Source organism: Odocoileus virginianus, chromosome 1 (genome assembly GCF_023699985.2).
Source record: "Odocoileus virginianus isolate 20LAN1187 ecotype Illinois chromosome 1, Ovbor_1.2, whole genome shotgun sequence".
NCBI classification, from domain to species: domain Eukaryota; kingdom Metazoa; phylum Chordata; class Mammalia; order Artiodactyla; family Cervidae; genus Odocoileus; species Odocoileus virginianus.
Window position 1 is genome coordinate 18,164,655 of NC_069674.1, and position 13,407 is coordinate 18,178,061.

At 39.2% G+C, this 13,407-nt stretch overlaps 1 long non-coding RNA gene across 1 annotated transcript in view; it reads right to left on the bottom strand.

The window, feature by feature from the left end:
- LOC139035248 (uncharacterized) overlaps positions 1 to 13,023 on the bottom strand; it is a 128,437-nt gene extending 115,414 nt beyond the window's left edge. Inside the window, exon 1 of the long non-coding RNA XR_011487896.1 lies at positions 12,822 to 13,023. This is a non-coding gene — a long non-coding RNA (uncharacterized lncRNA). The remainder of the gene's footprint in view (positions 1 to 12,821) is intronic.
- Between the last annotated feature and the right edge of the window lie 384 nt (positions 13,024 to 13,407).

The following is a 13,407-nucleotide window of genomic DNA, read 5'->3' on the forward strand; positions in this document are numbered from 1 at the left end:
GCAGGAGGAAAAGGGGGATGAGAATGGTGATGAGATTGTTGAATAGCATCACTGACTCCTTGGACATGAGTTTGAGCAAACTCTGGGAGATAGTGACAGACAGGGAAACCTGGCATGCTGTAATCCATGGGGTTGCAAAGAGTCGGACATGATTCAATGACTGAACAACAACTACGTGCCAGTTAGTGCATTTGTTCTTAAATAATAATTTAATGCTCATAGAAAACACAACAGGAAAAGTCTTGACTGAAAAAAAAGCAGATAGTGAAATGGAGATAAAAGTTCATGACCAGATAGCTTGTGTGGATGTTTTCTTCTGGATGGTAACTAAGGATAGTGATGACAATAAGGTTCCTATTATAAGGACTAGCCTGCAGAATGCAGGAACAATGAAATGTGAATGACAGTTTTGAATATGCCCAAATACTACATATATAAAGATGGAAATGCCAATACATGAATATATCCTAAAAGCTAGAAATGCCAGATTAAGGATAAGACTTCATCATCCTCTAAACTCTTGCTACTCAGAGTTTGGCACATGGACCATCAGCCTTAGCATCACCTGGGAGCTTGCTTGAGAGATAAATCTGAAACTTACTTACTGAGTCGTAAGCTACATTTTTAACAAGTTCCCCTAGGTGATTCATAATTATATTAAAGTTTGAGAAATACTGCTCTATAACATAGATTTTCAACATAGATTACTCAAACATAACTGGTGGGATTAGAGGTGGCATTACAACTCAAACATAACTGGTGGGATTAGAGGTGGCATTTCAACATAGATTCAAACATAACTGGTGGGCTTCGCAGGTCGTTCAGTGGTAAAGAATCCACCTGCCAATGCAGGAGATGCAGGTTCAATCCCTGTGTTAGGAAGATCCCCTGGAGCAGGAAATGGCAACCCACTCCAGTATTCTTGCTTGGAAAACTCCCATGGACAGAGGAACCTGGCAGACTACATACAGCCCATGGGGTCACAAAAGAGTTGGACATGATTGAGCACACATGCATTACAACTAGGATAGTAGGAATCAGCCTACTACAACTATAGGTTGATATAGGAATCAACCTATATCCTGTTGTGTCTATGAAGTCATCTACTGAGCTATTTACTGGTGAGAGTGTAAGGCTGGTGAAGCTTTTTTTCCTGAGTTTATTTAGGTAAAAGGGGGAGGGGACGGTTGTAAAAGACAATTCCAGAAAAATAGATTTGCAAACTCATGTCTGTATGCTCCAGGAGACATTGGTGCCTAAGACTGATGGCAAGTTGTTAGACAGCCATGAGGATTTACATCCTATTGAAGAGAGAATTCTGTTCTGCAGAGAACTGTAAATGTGTACTGAGACTATATGCGGCTGGCCTCTGCCGCTGCCAGCACCTTTATAAACCAGGAGACTAGAGCAGAGGATAAGCGAATGTGCTGGTCCGGGAGTAGGACAGCACCAGAAGAGGCGGGTTGCCCAACCGCCTTGTGGTGACATTATGACCATAATGATAAAAGTCTGTTTTATACTCCCCCAGACTCAGGCCAAGATATAGTTTATAATTGTATTACCAAAAAAAAAAAAAATTAGCCTGGGTAATGAGGGTGGCCAGCAGGGGCGGAAGCAGGGTTTGAATTCACCTCAGTTTCTAGGAGGCCCATAAGAGTCTGTCAGAGATTCAGCCTTAGCCCACAGGAAGCCACGCCAGCTGTGGGGCAGGGAGAGAGCCAGCCTTGGAGGAGCCAACTTTTGAAGTAGCACCCTCTCAGGCGGGAGGAGAGGCTAGTAGTCCCGCCATTGCAAGAGAGAAGTGGGGCTCCAGCCATTCAAAAGCAAGCTCCCCTTTCTCCCACCTTCTACGAAGGCATTGCCTTTACAGAGAAAGGTTTGGGAGAATCTAAAAGGTTGGTGCAAACATAATTTTGGTTTTGCATTGTTGAACTTTTCTGTTTGATATTGGAATACATTCTTAAATAAATGTGGTTATGTTATACATCATTTTAACACATATTTCTCGCTTCATTTTTTTTTTGCTAGTGACTTATTACTAGCTGTTCATTTTACATTTATTTTAGACTAGAGAAATGATGTTAGACAAAAAGCAAATTTGAGCAATTTTCCTATTCGAGTTCAAAATAGTTGTAAAGCACCAGAGACAACTCACAACAACAACGCATTTGGCCCAGGAACTGCTAACGAACGTACAGTGCAGTGGTGGTTCAAGAAGTTTTGCAAGAGACAATAGCCTTGAAGATGAGAAGTGCAGTGTCCAGCCATCGGAATTTGGTAACGACCAGTTGAGAGGATCAATGAAGCTGGTCCTCTTACAGCTACACAAGAAGTTGCCAAAGAACTCAACGTCAACCATTCCACAGTCATTCAACATTTGAAGCAAACTGGAGAGGTGAAAAAACTTGATAAATGGGTGCCTCATAAGCTGACAGAAAATCAAAAAAACTTTTGGTTTTGAAGTCATCTTCTCTTATTCTGCAGAACAATAATGAACCATTTCTCTATCGGATTGTGATATGTGACAAAAAGTGGATTTTACACAATAACCAGTGACAACCAGCTCAGTGGTTAGACCTAAGCTCCATAGCACTTCTGAAAGCCAAATTTGCAACAAAAAAAGGTCATGGTCACTGTTTGATGGTCTGCTGCCCATCTGATCCGCTGCAGCTTTCTGAATCCTGGTGAACTCCTTACGTGTGAGAAATATGCTCAGCAAATTGATGAGATGCACTGAAAACGACAATGCAGGCAGCCAGCACTCATCAACAGAAAGGGCCCAATTCTCCATGACAATGCCTGACCGCACATAGCACAACCAGCGCTTCAAAAATTGAAGGAAGTGGGATACAAAGTTTTGCCTCATCTGCCATATTCACCTAACTTCTCACCACCTGACTACCACTTCTTCAAGCATCTCGACTTTTTGCAAGGAAAATGCTTCCACAGCCAGCAGGAGGCAGAACATTCTTCCCAAGTCTTCATCGAATCCCAACCCATGGATTTTAACACTACAGGAATAAGCCAACTTATTTCTCATTGGAAAAATTGTGTAGATTGTGATGGTTCCTATTTTGATTAGTAAAGATGTAGCTGGGCCTAGTCACAGTGATTTAAAATTCACAGTCCAAAACTGCAATTACTTTTTCACGAACCTATGCCTGCTAGCGACAGTCAGCATGCTGAGCTGAGAGAAGGCACATAACCTCTTTACCTCCCTTGAGGAAATACCCTGGGGTGAGCCATATGGACAGTCATCACACACCTGCCCAGAAAATTCTACCAATGTACTTGCCTACACCTCTTCTTCCACTCCTCCTTTCATGCCTACCACTACCCACCATTAGTTTAACATTAAAATCAGTCTGTGCCTTCCTTCCCCTGGATATGGATGTGGAAATTAACTTATGAGAAGTCAGAGCACATCATAGAGTGGTATTTTAACCACGGAACAGGGCAGGAGTCTCAGTTAAACTGATAGGGGTATTAATTTTTACTATACTATTTACCTTTTTTTGTGAGGCTTCCCACGTGGCTCAGTGATTAAAAAAAACAAACAACAACAACAAAAAAAAACCACCTGCCAATGCAGGAGACATGAGTTCAATCCCAGGGCTGGGAATTCTCCAGGCCAGAATACTGGAGTGCGTAGCCTTTCCCATCTCCAGGGTAATCTTCCCAACCCAGATATTGAACCCAGGTCTGCCACATTGCAGGTGGATTCTTTACCAGCTGAGCCACAAAGGAAAACCACACATGTGGCTATATTACTTTAAAGTGAACTATTGAAGATACTGCCAGTCACCCTCATTTGAGATACCTTCATCTTTCTCCAATCAGTATCTCAGGAGAGCACAGTTAGAAATTAAAAGGGTGGGAAGGAAAAATATCCTTAGATTATCAGTTGTTCATTACATATTCAAAAGGTGAACGGTAACGCAATTATTCTGGATCAGTTGTTAGCCCACTTGGACAAAAATGCCCTTCAGCAACAGAATGGCTCCAATGGGCTGAGTTTGGCTGAAGAGCTCTGAAATGCCAGAAGCCCTGATTTGGGGGTGTGAGCAAGACAGCTTTGCAGAGGCTTTTTCACTCTATTGCACTTCCTTGGCATTCACTTGTATTTCATCATTCAAAATGGATAAAACTTTTAGCCTACTTCAAAACTTCCTCAAATCTGTGGAGGAGCAAATCAAAATCACTACCCTATGTGTCCAGTAGCAGGCTGAGAGGTATCAGAATGATTCAGAGTCATTGAATCTGCCCTGGATCATTTTCCAAATCTTCTACCCTTAATTATACTTGTCTTCTCTTTGATTTCATGACAATCCATGGAGGAACAGCTAAATTATTCTAGAATGATAGGTAAAGAGTGACAGTCCTGAGTCACAGTCAATTCATTTTCTTAACTGAAATAATCACTGCTTCTTCCAACAACACTTGGATTGAAATATGGAGGATTTGATTTGTTCTTGAGGGTTACTGAAAAAGCTAAACCATGAGATATCTGAGAGAATTATTCCTGTCATTGTAAAAGCAAAGTCAGATAAACTGGGCAGTTATCTGCTTCATTATTTGTCCACTGTCAATCACAATAGCTGAAACAGAAATTAATAACAGAATAGTTGACTTAGGTGTGCTATATAATGTCTGAATATATCTGTCATGGACATATGTTATTTTTCCAATTTTTATACACAGCAGATCAATTTGCTGCCAAAAGTCTACAGAGCAACCATTTCACCAGCTTACAAACCATTCTATCATGGGAGAGGAAAAGAGAGGGAGAGAGATGTTTTTCTCAAGGAATACTGTCTTGTATATATGCAAATAAATAAATGTCTTCATTTTGCAAGGCCCCACTGAAAAATGTAAAGTGTTCATTATGCTTCCATGATACAATGTATTGGTAAATATCCAGCTATATAAGTTTTTTTCCACTATTTTTCAAGTACTTTACATCCACCTAGAATTTTTCACCATGCATATAAACTAGAGTAAGAACAATCAAAATATAATATAATATCCACTCCAAAATGAACCAATTGGCCGTTGTAAACTGCTTCCATTCTAAAAAAAAAAAAAAAAAAGAAAATGTGTAGCCACTTACAGGGCAATAACCAATCACTGGCCTCCAAGAAAGGATAAAACCAGAATGCACTATGTAATGTAAACATTCTTAATGACTTAAAACTCTAATTAAATCTATTTTGTGAATTCTAGTATTTTAATTATTTGTTAATTCTTCAAATGACAAATACTTAAATTTCATAGTTTTATTTTAAAAATTATCTGTAATGACAGGAATATGAGGGTGCAAATAGTGAAATAAGAGAAAGTCTTTTAGAGGTTTTTAAAGATTCAATTAAACAGTCATATTTATACCTTTCCCCCCCTTTTTCCTTTTTTTCTTTTGCTGGAAAAGCATTAGTTAAACCACTTTGCAATTGTAGAAGACTACAGTTTTTAAAGTGCTTTAAATACTAAATTTTTAATATTTTAAATCTGCCTAGAAACAAATATCTATATGTCATATTTTAAACAAAGAAATAAGAAATAAGCTAGTTGTTTTTTTTTTTTTTTTTTTAACCATAGATCTACCCATAAGAGAATACAATGAATAGAAGCAGGTGGAAGGAAGGGTGAGTGGCTCCCAACAATATACAGAAAGACAAGGTAAATCTTGCAAGTCAATTCACTGTAGACCAATAAACTGATTTACAGATAGACAGATAGGGCTGAACAAGTATAACATAAGGCATTTCACAATCCTTGTGAAAAGATTAATCTGATATTGACACCTGAAAACCTCATTATAAAATTGACCTATGGCATGTATTTTGGGACAGCTCTAAGAGAAGGATCCAACATAAATATTTGGAATCAATAAGATTCCTAAATTGGACTGGGTACATACTACGTATAGGTAGGGCCAATGTCTCCTGAAAAACACAATGCATGCTTTCAGAGGTTCCACAAATGGTTTCAAAAGGCATATAGACATTAAATAGCATCAATTCCCATAACAAAAGTTATTTCCTCTTTAATCAATATGATTATGTCAAGAAACAAGTCTTATTTTAGTGCCACTGTATCATCAAAAACTCTCTGGCATGTGGTAAACTACTTTAGTAAACAAAAAACAAACAAAACAACAACAAAAACTCATAAGCAGACTTCTATTTAACAGGTATCCAAATAAACTTCTACTTCCTGAGTCGCAAGTCACAAACTGACATTTAGGTCATGGTATTTCACCAAAGGTGTTCCAAGCAGTCTTGCTCTGCTTGGACATGAAATAGCCTTTAGGGAGCTTCAACACACACACGACTCTAAAATTGACTGACAAAATGAGTGTTCTGTGTCTTCTTGAACTCATACTTCTGTGGTCAAGATCCCTATCACATGAGAAATATTTTAGCTTTAGTGTTTCATCACAGCTGATGATGCAAGCATATTCAAGGGACATTTAAATTTTGTTGAGCTTTCTTTTCTTTCACATCTCTATCTTCAACCAGTCCTGATGTCACATAAGGCAAATACCCAGCATAATGCTAAGGTAGATTTTCTGTCAACTGGATACAACAATGATCTGTTACCTGACCAAATAGACTGATCCCCTGTCACTTTATATTTAATAATTAAGATCAAATAACATAACAATAACAAAACTTTAAAAGAGGCTAATAAATAGCTTGCAGAGAACGTGACCTCGATAACATTAAAGTACCTGTCTGATCAGCTTCCTGAAGTGCATCGGTGTTTCCAAAATTTCCCCTTAAGAAACCACGGCCAATCAGACCCCACCCTCAGGGCCTCCACGTGGTGGCCAAGGCCAGACTTAAAGCAGCCCAGGACTCTAGCCCATGCTACCCCTTTCCCTGAGTGGCACTGCCTGCCTCCTTCCCACTGGAGTCTCTGCGAGTGCTAGGCTCATCTTCTCCAGGAAGCCTGCTTCACCTGTCGTATGCAGTGTTCAGTTTTCTCTCACCCTAGTCCAATAGCACCTTCCACGTGCTTCTAAATTATAACGTATAACACACCATGGGCATATTTTTTTGCATGTCAGTTTCCCAGAAAAACACCCTCCCCTCAATGCAAGGTTATAGAGAACAGGACTCTATTATCAACCATCTGTGGATCTCCAGCCACAAAACCTACCAAGGTGTTATACTCTGGGAGTGATGTAATACCTCTACATTGAATGAATGCATTAGTGCATGACCTCAGAATCGTTGCAAATTTCTGCACTAGGGGAAAATCAGAAAAATCCTCTCATCATCTCTTATATATGGTAGAGGGTGGAGGAAATGTCTGGTATATAAATTCAAAAATGTGACTGAATGAATCTCTAAGTGGTATTCATGAAGAATTCAAAATGAGATGAAGTCCCAGTTTCTCATGTTTTAAAAATCTTTATTATTAAATACCTGCTACTTTAAATTTTTAGCTGAGAATGCTGTACTACTTACTTATTTATACTACAGTCTAGCATTTTTCATTTAAATAAGACCCTCTATCATTTTCCCTGAGTTTGTTAGTACCTGTCATGTACAAAATAACCACAAATAAAAGGAGGTGGAATATAAATGTTCAGAGACAACGCAGCATGACAAGAGGAGGTGAGAAAGGACGTCACACAACACTGGCCGGTTCCCCAGGGGACGAGGAATATGGGGCAAGTCACATCAGGGACGTCATGGCTGTTCAGTCCAGGTACACACACATATGCCAGTGTATGTATACTGTTCTTCTCTTGGAGGTGTAATCTTTCAGAATCTTTTGATTCGCTATGATGTGCAGGCCTCTGCTATTGTAACTTAAAATACCATACTTTTTTTTTTTTTGCTTCATGAAGCTAAGACTAAGTTCCTTCCTGAAATCCTTCCTCAGCTTCTAAACTCTCCTACCACAAAGAAATTTAATTTCAGCAAGGGAAAGCCAGAGAGGAAGTTTCCCAGGTGGGAAAGCAAATGAGAAGGGGAAGAGAAGGATGTATTTTGACAGCATCAGAGCACCAAAGGATTCTGGGACCAAATCAGAGTACCAAAGGATTCTGGGACCAAATCAGAGCACCAAAGGATTCTGGGACCAAATCAGAGCACCAAAGGATTCTGGGACCAGTGTCACTGAAACACTTTATGCTCAGGTGTGTGAATAGGCTGGGACCCTGAAAGCCTAGAGTCTGGGTTCCGGGTCAGCCTCAGTTCAGGTTAGCTGGGTAATTAAGCACATGTCATTTCCTATTCTGTGACTTGGTTTAATTACCTATAAAGTGAGGAATTTGTCTTTTCCAGGGTTGTACTTCTGTGCCTCAGGGAATTTCTATAAATTATTATTTCATGCTTTAATTTGCATCAACTCTAGTAAATGAGAACCATTGACTCATTCAACTTATATTAATTTGCCTGGAGTCTGCTAGGTCAACAAAAATAATGTGGTTGAAAAATATAACTGGTATGTTCCTTCTTTGTGCCAATTCAACAAACATCAGAGACAAGAAAAAGCTTTGCTTCAGAGTGAAACAACATGTTCTAACTGGCGCCACAATGTACAATATACATTACAGGGAAAGCATTGCCAAGCAGGGAAAAGCAAAACTTTAATTTTTTCCACTTGGAATTAAAAGTATTTTTCATTGCATTTTATGCCTACAGCTTTAGAGTTTCAACCAGGTGCCATAGCCGATGAAAGAGAGCTTAGAGCGTTCGATGACACATTTTTATCTCCCTGGGCTCTACTGCAGAATGGTGAATTCAGCGTGGTGCCCTCTAGTGGAGAAACACTCTGGTTGCAAGTTCCTTTTCCTGGGAGGAGAATCATATCTACAGCTATTTGGGATTTTTGTGTGATGGGGGCACCATTTTAAGTGATTTATGTCTTTATTCTTATCTGTGATACCGCATAAACAGCACACAAGGCTTGGTTTAAGAGTCCCAAGTCTGAGTACTGGATTGCCCATCACGTAACTATGTAAATTTGAGAGTAAATTTCTGAAAGTCCCAGTTTCCATCAATTATGTGAGTGTTACCTTCCAAGATGGGTTGTGGTATTAATTAAATGAAGTAATATATCCACATGAGATTTTTAAAATGTAAAGTATCCATTTTTATTATAAGTAAAGTTAAAAATAATACTGAGACCTTTCAATGATTAAATCAATATTAATCAAGTACATCTCTGAATACTAGGTAAATCAGCATATATTTGAATTGTTTTTAAGTTTTTTTCATATTTATCATCTTTGCCAATCTCCTCTCATACTTCCAGCATCTTCTCTGAACTCATAATTGCATTATTCAAGTAAAAAAAACTTTCATGAAATTTAAATAATTTACTTAAGAATTATCTCAAATCAACTGAAGAGTTAATAAGAGATCTGCCAAGCTCCTGGACTTAAATAAACACAAAAATTACAACAGTTAACAAAATCAAATAATTTAATTAAAAATGTCACCTATAGAAATCCCAGGCTTCCCTTGTGGCTCAGCTGGTAAAGAATCCACCTGCAATGCGGGAGACCTGGATTTGATCCCTGGGTTGGGACGATCCCCTGGAGAAGGGAAAGGCTACCCACTCCAGTATTCTGGCCTGGAGACTTCCATGAACTGTATAGTCCATGGTGTCGCAAAGAGTCGGACATGACTGAGTGACTTTCACTTTCACTTCACAGAAATCCCACTTTAAATAAACATATAGAGAGTAAAAGTATGATAGAAATATGACACTTTAACATTTGTCCAATTAAAGATGAAATTCCTTCTCAAAGAGCTTCTGAATAAGCTACTTCTGTACAGCAGAAGCACCTAAAATGTATGACTGATTATCTATGGATGGTGAGATTATTTATCATTTTTTCCTTCTTTTTATTCTTGTATATGTTAACAACATGTCACCCAAATTATCTTTATTAGGGGTAAAAGCATTATCTTAAATGAATTCAAAGTAACAGGTCATTCTGTGGGACAGGGAAATTGACAGAGATGTTTATCATTGTACCTACGTGAGAGGGTAGAACTCCCTTCCTCTCTCCCTGGTACTGTCTCCAGCTAGCACACACGTACCTTGCTACGTGCAGACAGTGGCAGACTATGTACTTGCAAAGCATCCCTCCTGTTTTCCCAGATGTCTTTATGTATCACCCCAGTCCACACACTCTATCTGTCCTTCCTCCTGCTCTCCATCACATGTTTTTAAGACTAAGAACTTTTAAAATTAAAAACACAGCCAGTAATTAAGTAATATAACACTTTTCTGTCTGAAACTCATCAATTAAAATTCTACTATAACCAAGCAAAGTAATCAATCTTTCCAGGTCTGCCTCTATGGTAGTACTACAGAATCAGAGAGAAAAGCCATGTTCAGGATTAGCCAGGAAGACAGATGGAGAGGGAATACCCAGGAGCGGGGTAGTGACACTGAAAGTGGGAAGGCAGGGTTTAACTGGGGCAGATTTGAGAGTCTGAATCAGGTGGCAGAAACAAAGTACAATGTGGGAAGGAGAGGGAGGAACCAGTGTTCAGCCCAGCCCTTCCAAGCACACTGCATCCTCATGTGTAGGTTCTGAGGCCAACTTAAACCTCCGGGAAACCCTAGACTACAGAACTGCTGTGCTCTGAGCCACGGGAAAGTTCCAGCTTCCCAAAGACACTGGATTGTCTTCCTGAAACCCCTATCAGCGAAATCACAGTTCTTAGTTCTACTTTTCTCAGAACACCATGAACTTTCCTTCACAGGACTTACTACAATTTAAGCATAAATTTTATTTATGTGAGTGGTGAACCTTATAAGCAATGGTATTCTCATAGAAGGGTTAAAATGGTCCCAGTTTATAGATGATCACCAAACTTAGAAGGACTCTGTGGACAGGCCCCCAAAACTGCTAGCCTGGTTAGCATTTCCAAACCTCTCCAAAAGTCAGTCCTGGATTGGACAAGTATGTGTAAAATCTCACAAGTCTCAGTTATTATCATTCGGGTTCAGAATTACTGTAAATCATCTCATCAACTTCTTTAAAGTGCCCCGAACCACAAGAAACAAAATAGAGCATAAGAGAGAAGACATATTTCTCCTTATTAAATACCTTTGATTATGGATCTAGAGCAACCCCATAATCAAAAATAATGAAATTACTTGTAGGAGTAGACCTGAACTGCTCAGTCAACACCAGTCTGTCTGCTCTGCATGATCTGTGAACTGGAAACTAATTATGCAGCTATAAATGGGCCCACGTTAACCCTTAATCCTCACAGAATTAACCAACTAATCTATTCAGCACACAATCCCACTCACCATGAGGACCATAAAGCAACTGTCCTAAAACTGGATGCATTTTCTCAATTTGCTCTTCCTCCTCAAACATCTGAATATCCCTTTGATGGCCCATCTGAGTTCAGCTTCCAGCAATCAAAACAGTAGCTAGATAGAACCCTCCCAACCAATCTAATTATGAGTTAAAGAAAAAATAAAGAACAGAGAGGTGATTGTTAAAAAAAAAAAATCAGTTAATCTCTCAAGAGCCTAGAAAATAGGATTTCTCTCTAAAGATATCAAAATGAATTTCTGACTTCTGCTAATCCATCACCAAAACCTTAATGGGGCTCCTACCAGAATTGTGTGCGCAGGCTGTGAGGAATTGCTCCTTTGGTCTAATACGTTGACCAGCCCTGTTCTGTTTTCCAATGACTTTTCCTCTTGTGAAGTATTTTTGGTCCTAGAAACCAAAGCAGGTTATGCGCCTTCTCTTAGAAGAGAATTTAAGTCAAGAATGCCTTTAAAAAGAACCCCATATGAGTGAAAACATACTGTACTGTGAAGCCAAAATAAAACAAAAAACAAATGAACAAATCTAAAAAAACAGAAATAGATCCACAGATACATAGAACAAACTGGTGGTTGCCAGAAGGGGTGGAGGCAATGGACAGAGTAGGTGAATGGATTGAGAGGTTCAAATTACTAGATATAAAATAAATAAGTCACAGGGTTGTAATATACAGCACAGGGAATATAGTCAATAATGATGTGTATGGTATAAAAAAATCAAATCACTATGTTGTTACACCTGAAACTAATATAATATTGTAAGTCAACTATACTTTGATGAAATAAACAAAATAAGATAAAAATACTATGTATGATATTATAATGGTGGATACATGTCCTTATACATTTGTCCAAGTCCTCATGACACTAAGAGTGAACCTTTAAGTAAATGATGGTCCTTGGGTGATCACGACCTGTCAAGGTAGGTTCACCAGTAGTAACAAATGCACCACTCTGATGAGGGATGTTGATAATGGGGGAAGTTGTGCATGTGAGGGGCAGGGAGTATATAGAAAACTTCTATACCTCTCTCTAAATTTTCCTGTAAATCTAAAAGTATTCTTTTAAAAAAAGCAAATCTTAAAAAAGAAAGAAAGAAACATTTACCCCAAAGGAGACCCAAAACGTTTATCACGGAACATTGGTTTCTGTCCCCCTGTCATCATCAATAGGGCACACAGGGGTGGAAAGGTGAGCTCTGAGAGTCTCCCTGAAGGGCTGAGGAGCCCCTGAAGACAGCCCCTCTTTACTCTGCCTCACTTTATAGGGAAGCTTAACCACCTGTTCTTTGAAAGGGTCTCCCCACAGGCACTTTTATCCCCCTCCCACTGTTCATCCTCATTCCCACTGTTAAGCACTACAGAGATCAATACCATTAAGTAGGTCATGAGGTTGAAACCTTATGATGAACAAGTTTCTTTATGAAGATAATCCCCCTTTCACTAAAAGCTTTACATCCTGGGGAAATGAAAACAAAAACTACCCTTGTCATGACTCACCAAAAAAACCAGACTAAAAGGTGTTTGTAGTACACTCTATGCATTTTAGGGTCTGTTCACTCACGATGATCCTGCTTTCTTTGGGACATTCCCCTGAGAGTATCTTTTTTCTTTTATTCCCCATAATGATGACAGCATCACAGCACTGTGATGTGGCTGAAACTGATTGGCCAGAAGTTGGCATCTGAAGGAAGCTGGACCAAGTAAGTGTGCACCTTCAGAAATCTGGGCGGAGTTCTGAGATGTCCAGTCAGTTCCTGGGTTGTGATGGATAATGGTGGGAGTGGAAACATTGTAGTGTCCACAATCCAGAAGGGAGGCCTCCAAGCTTCTACTGCAGAAACCCATTAACTATCCCGAGTTCCCAGTCATCTCAAAGCACAGCTCTTCATTTTCCCCAGCCCCTGTGAGATACCACAAAATTCTTTTTTCTATAAGCTAGCTACCTCACTTCATTTCTATAATAAATAATGACTTATTTAATGCCTCTTTTGCTAAAAGCTCATTTGAGTGGCACAAAGTGAAGCAAATTATTTGTACTTGGTCTTATTTCTGACACAGGTAACCATCATTGCCTGTGTTGCTG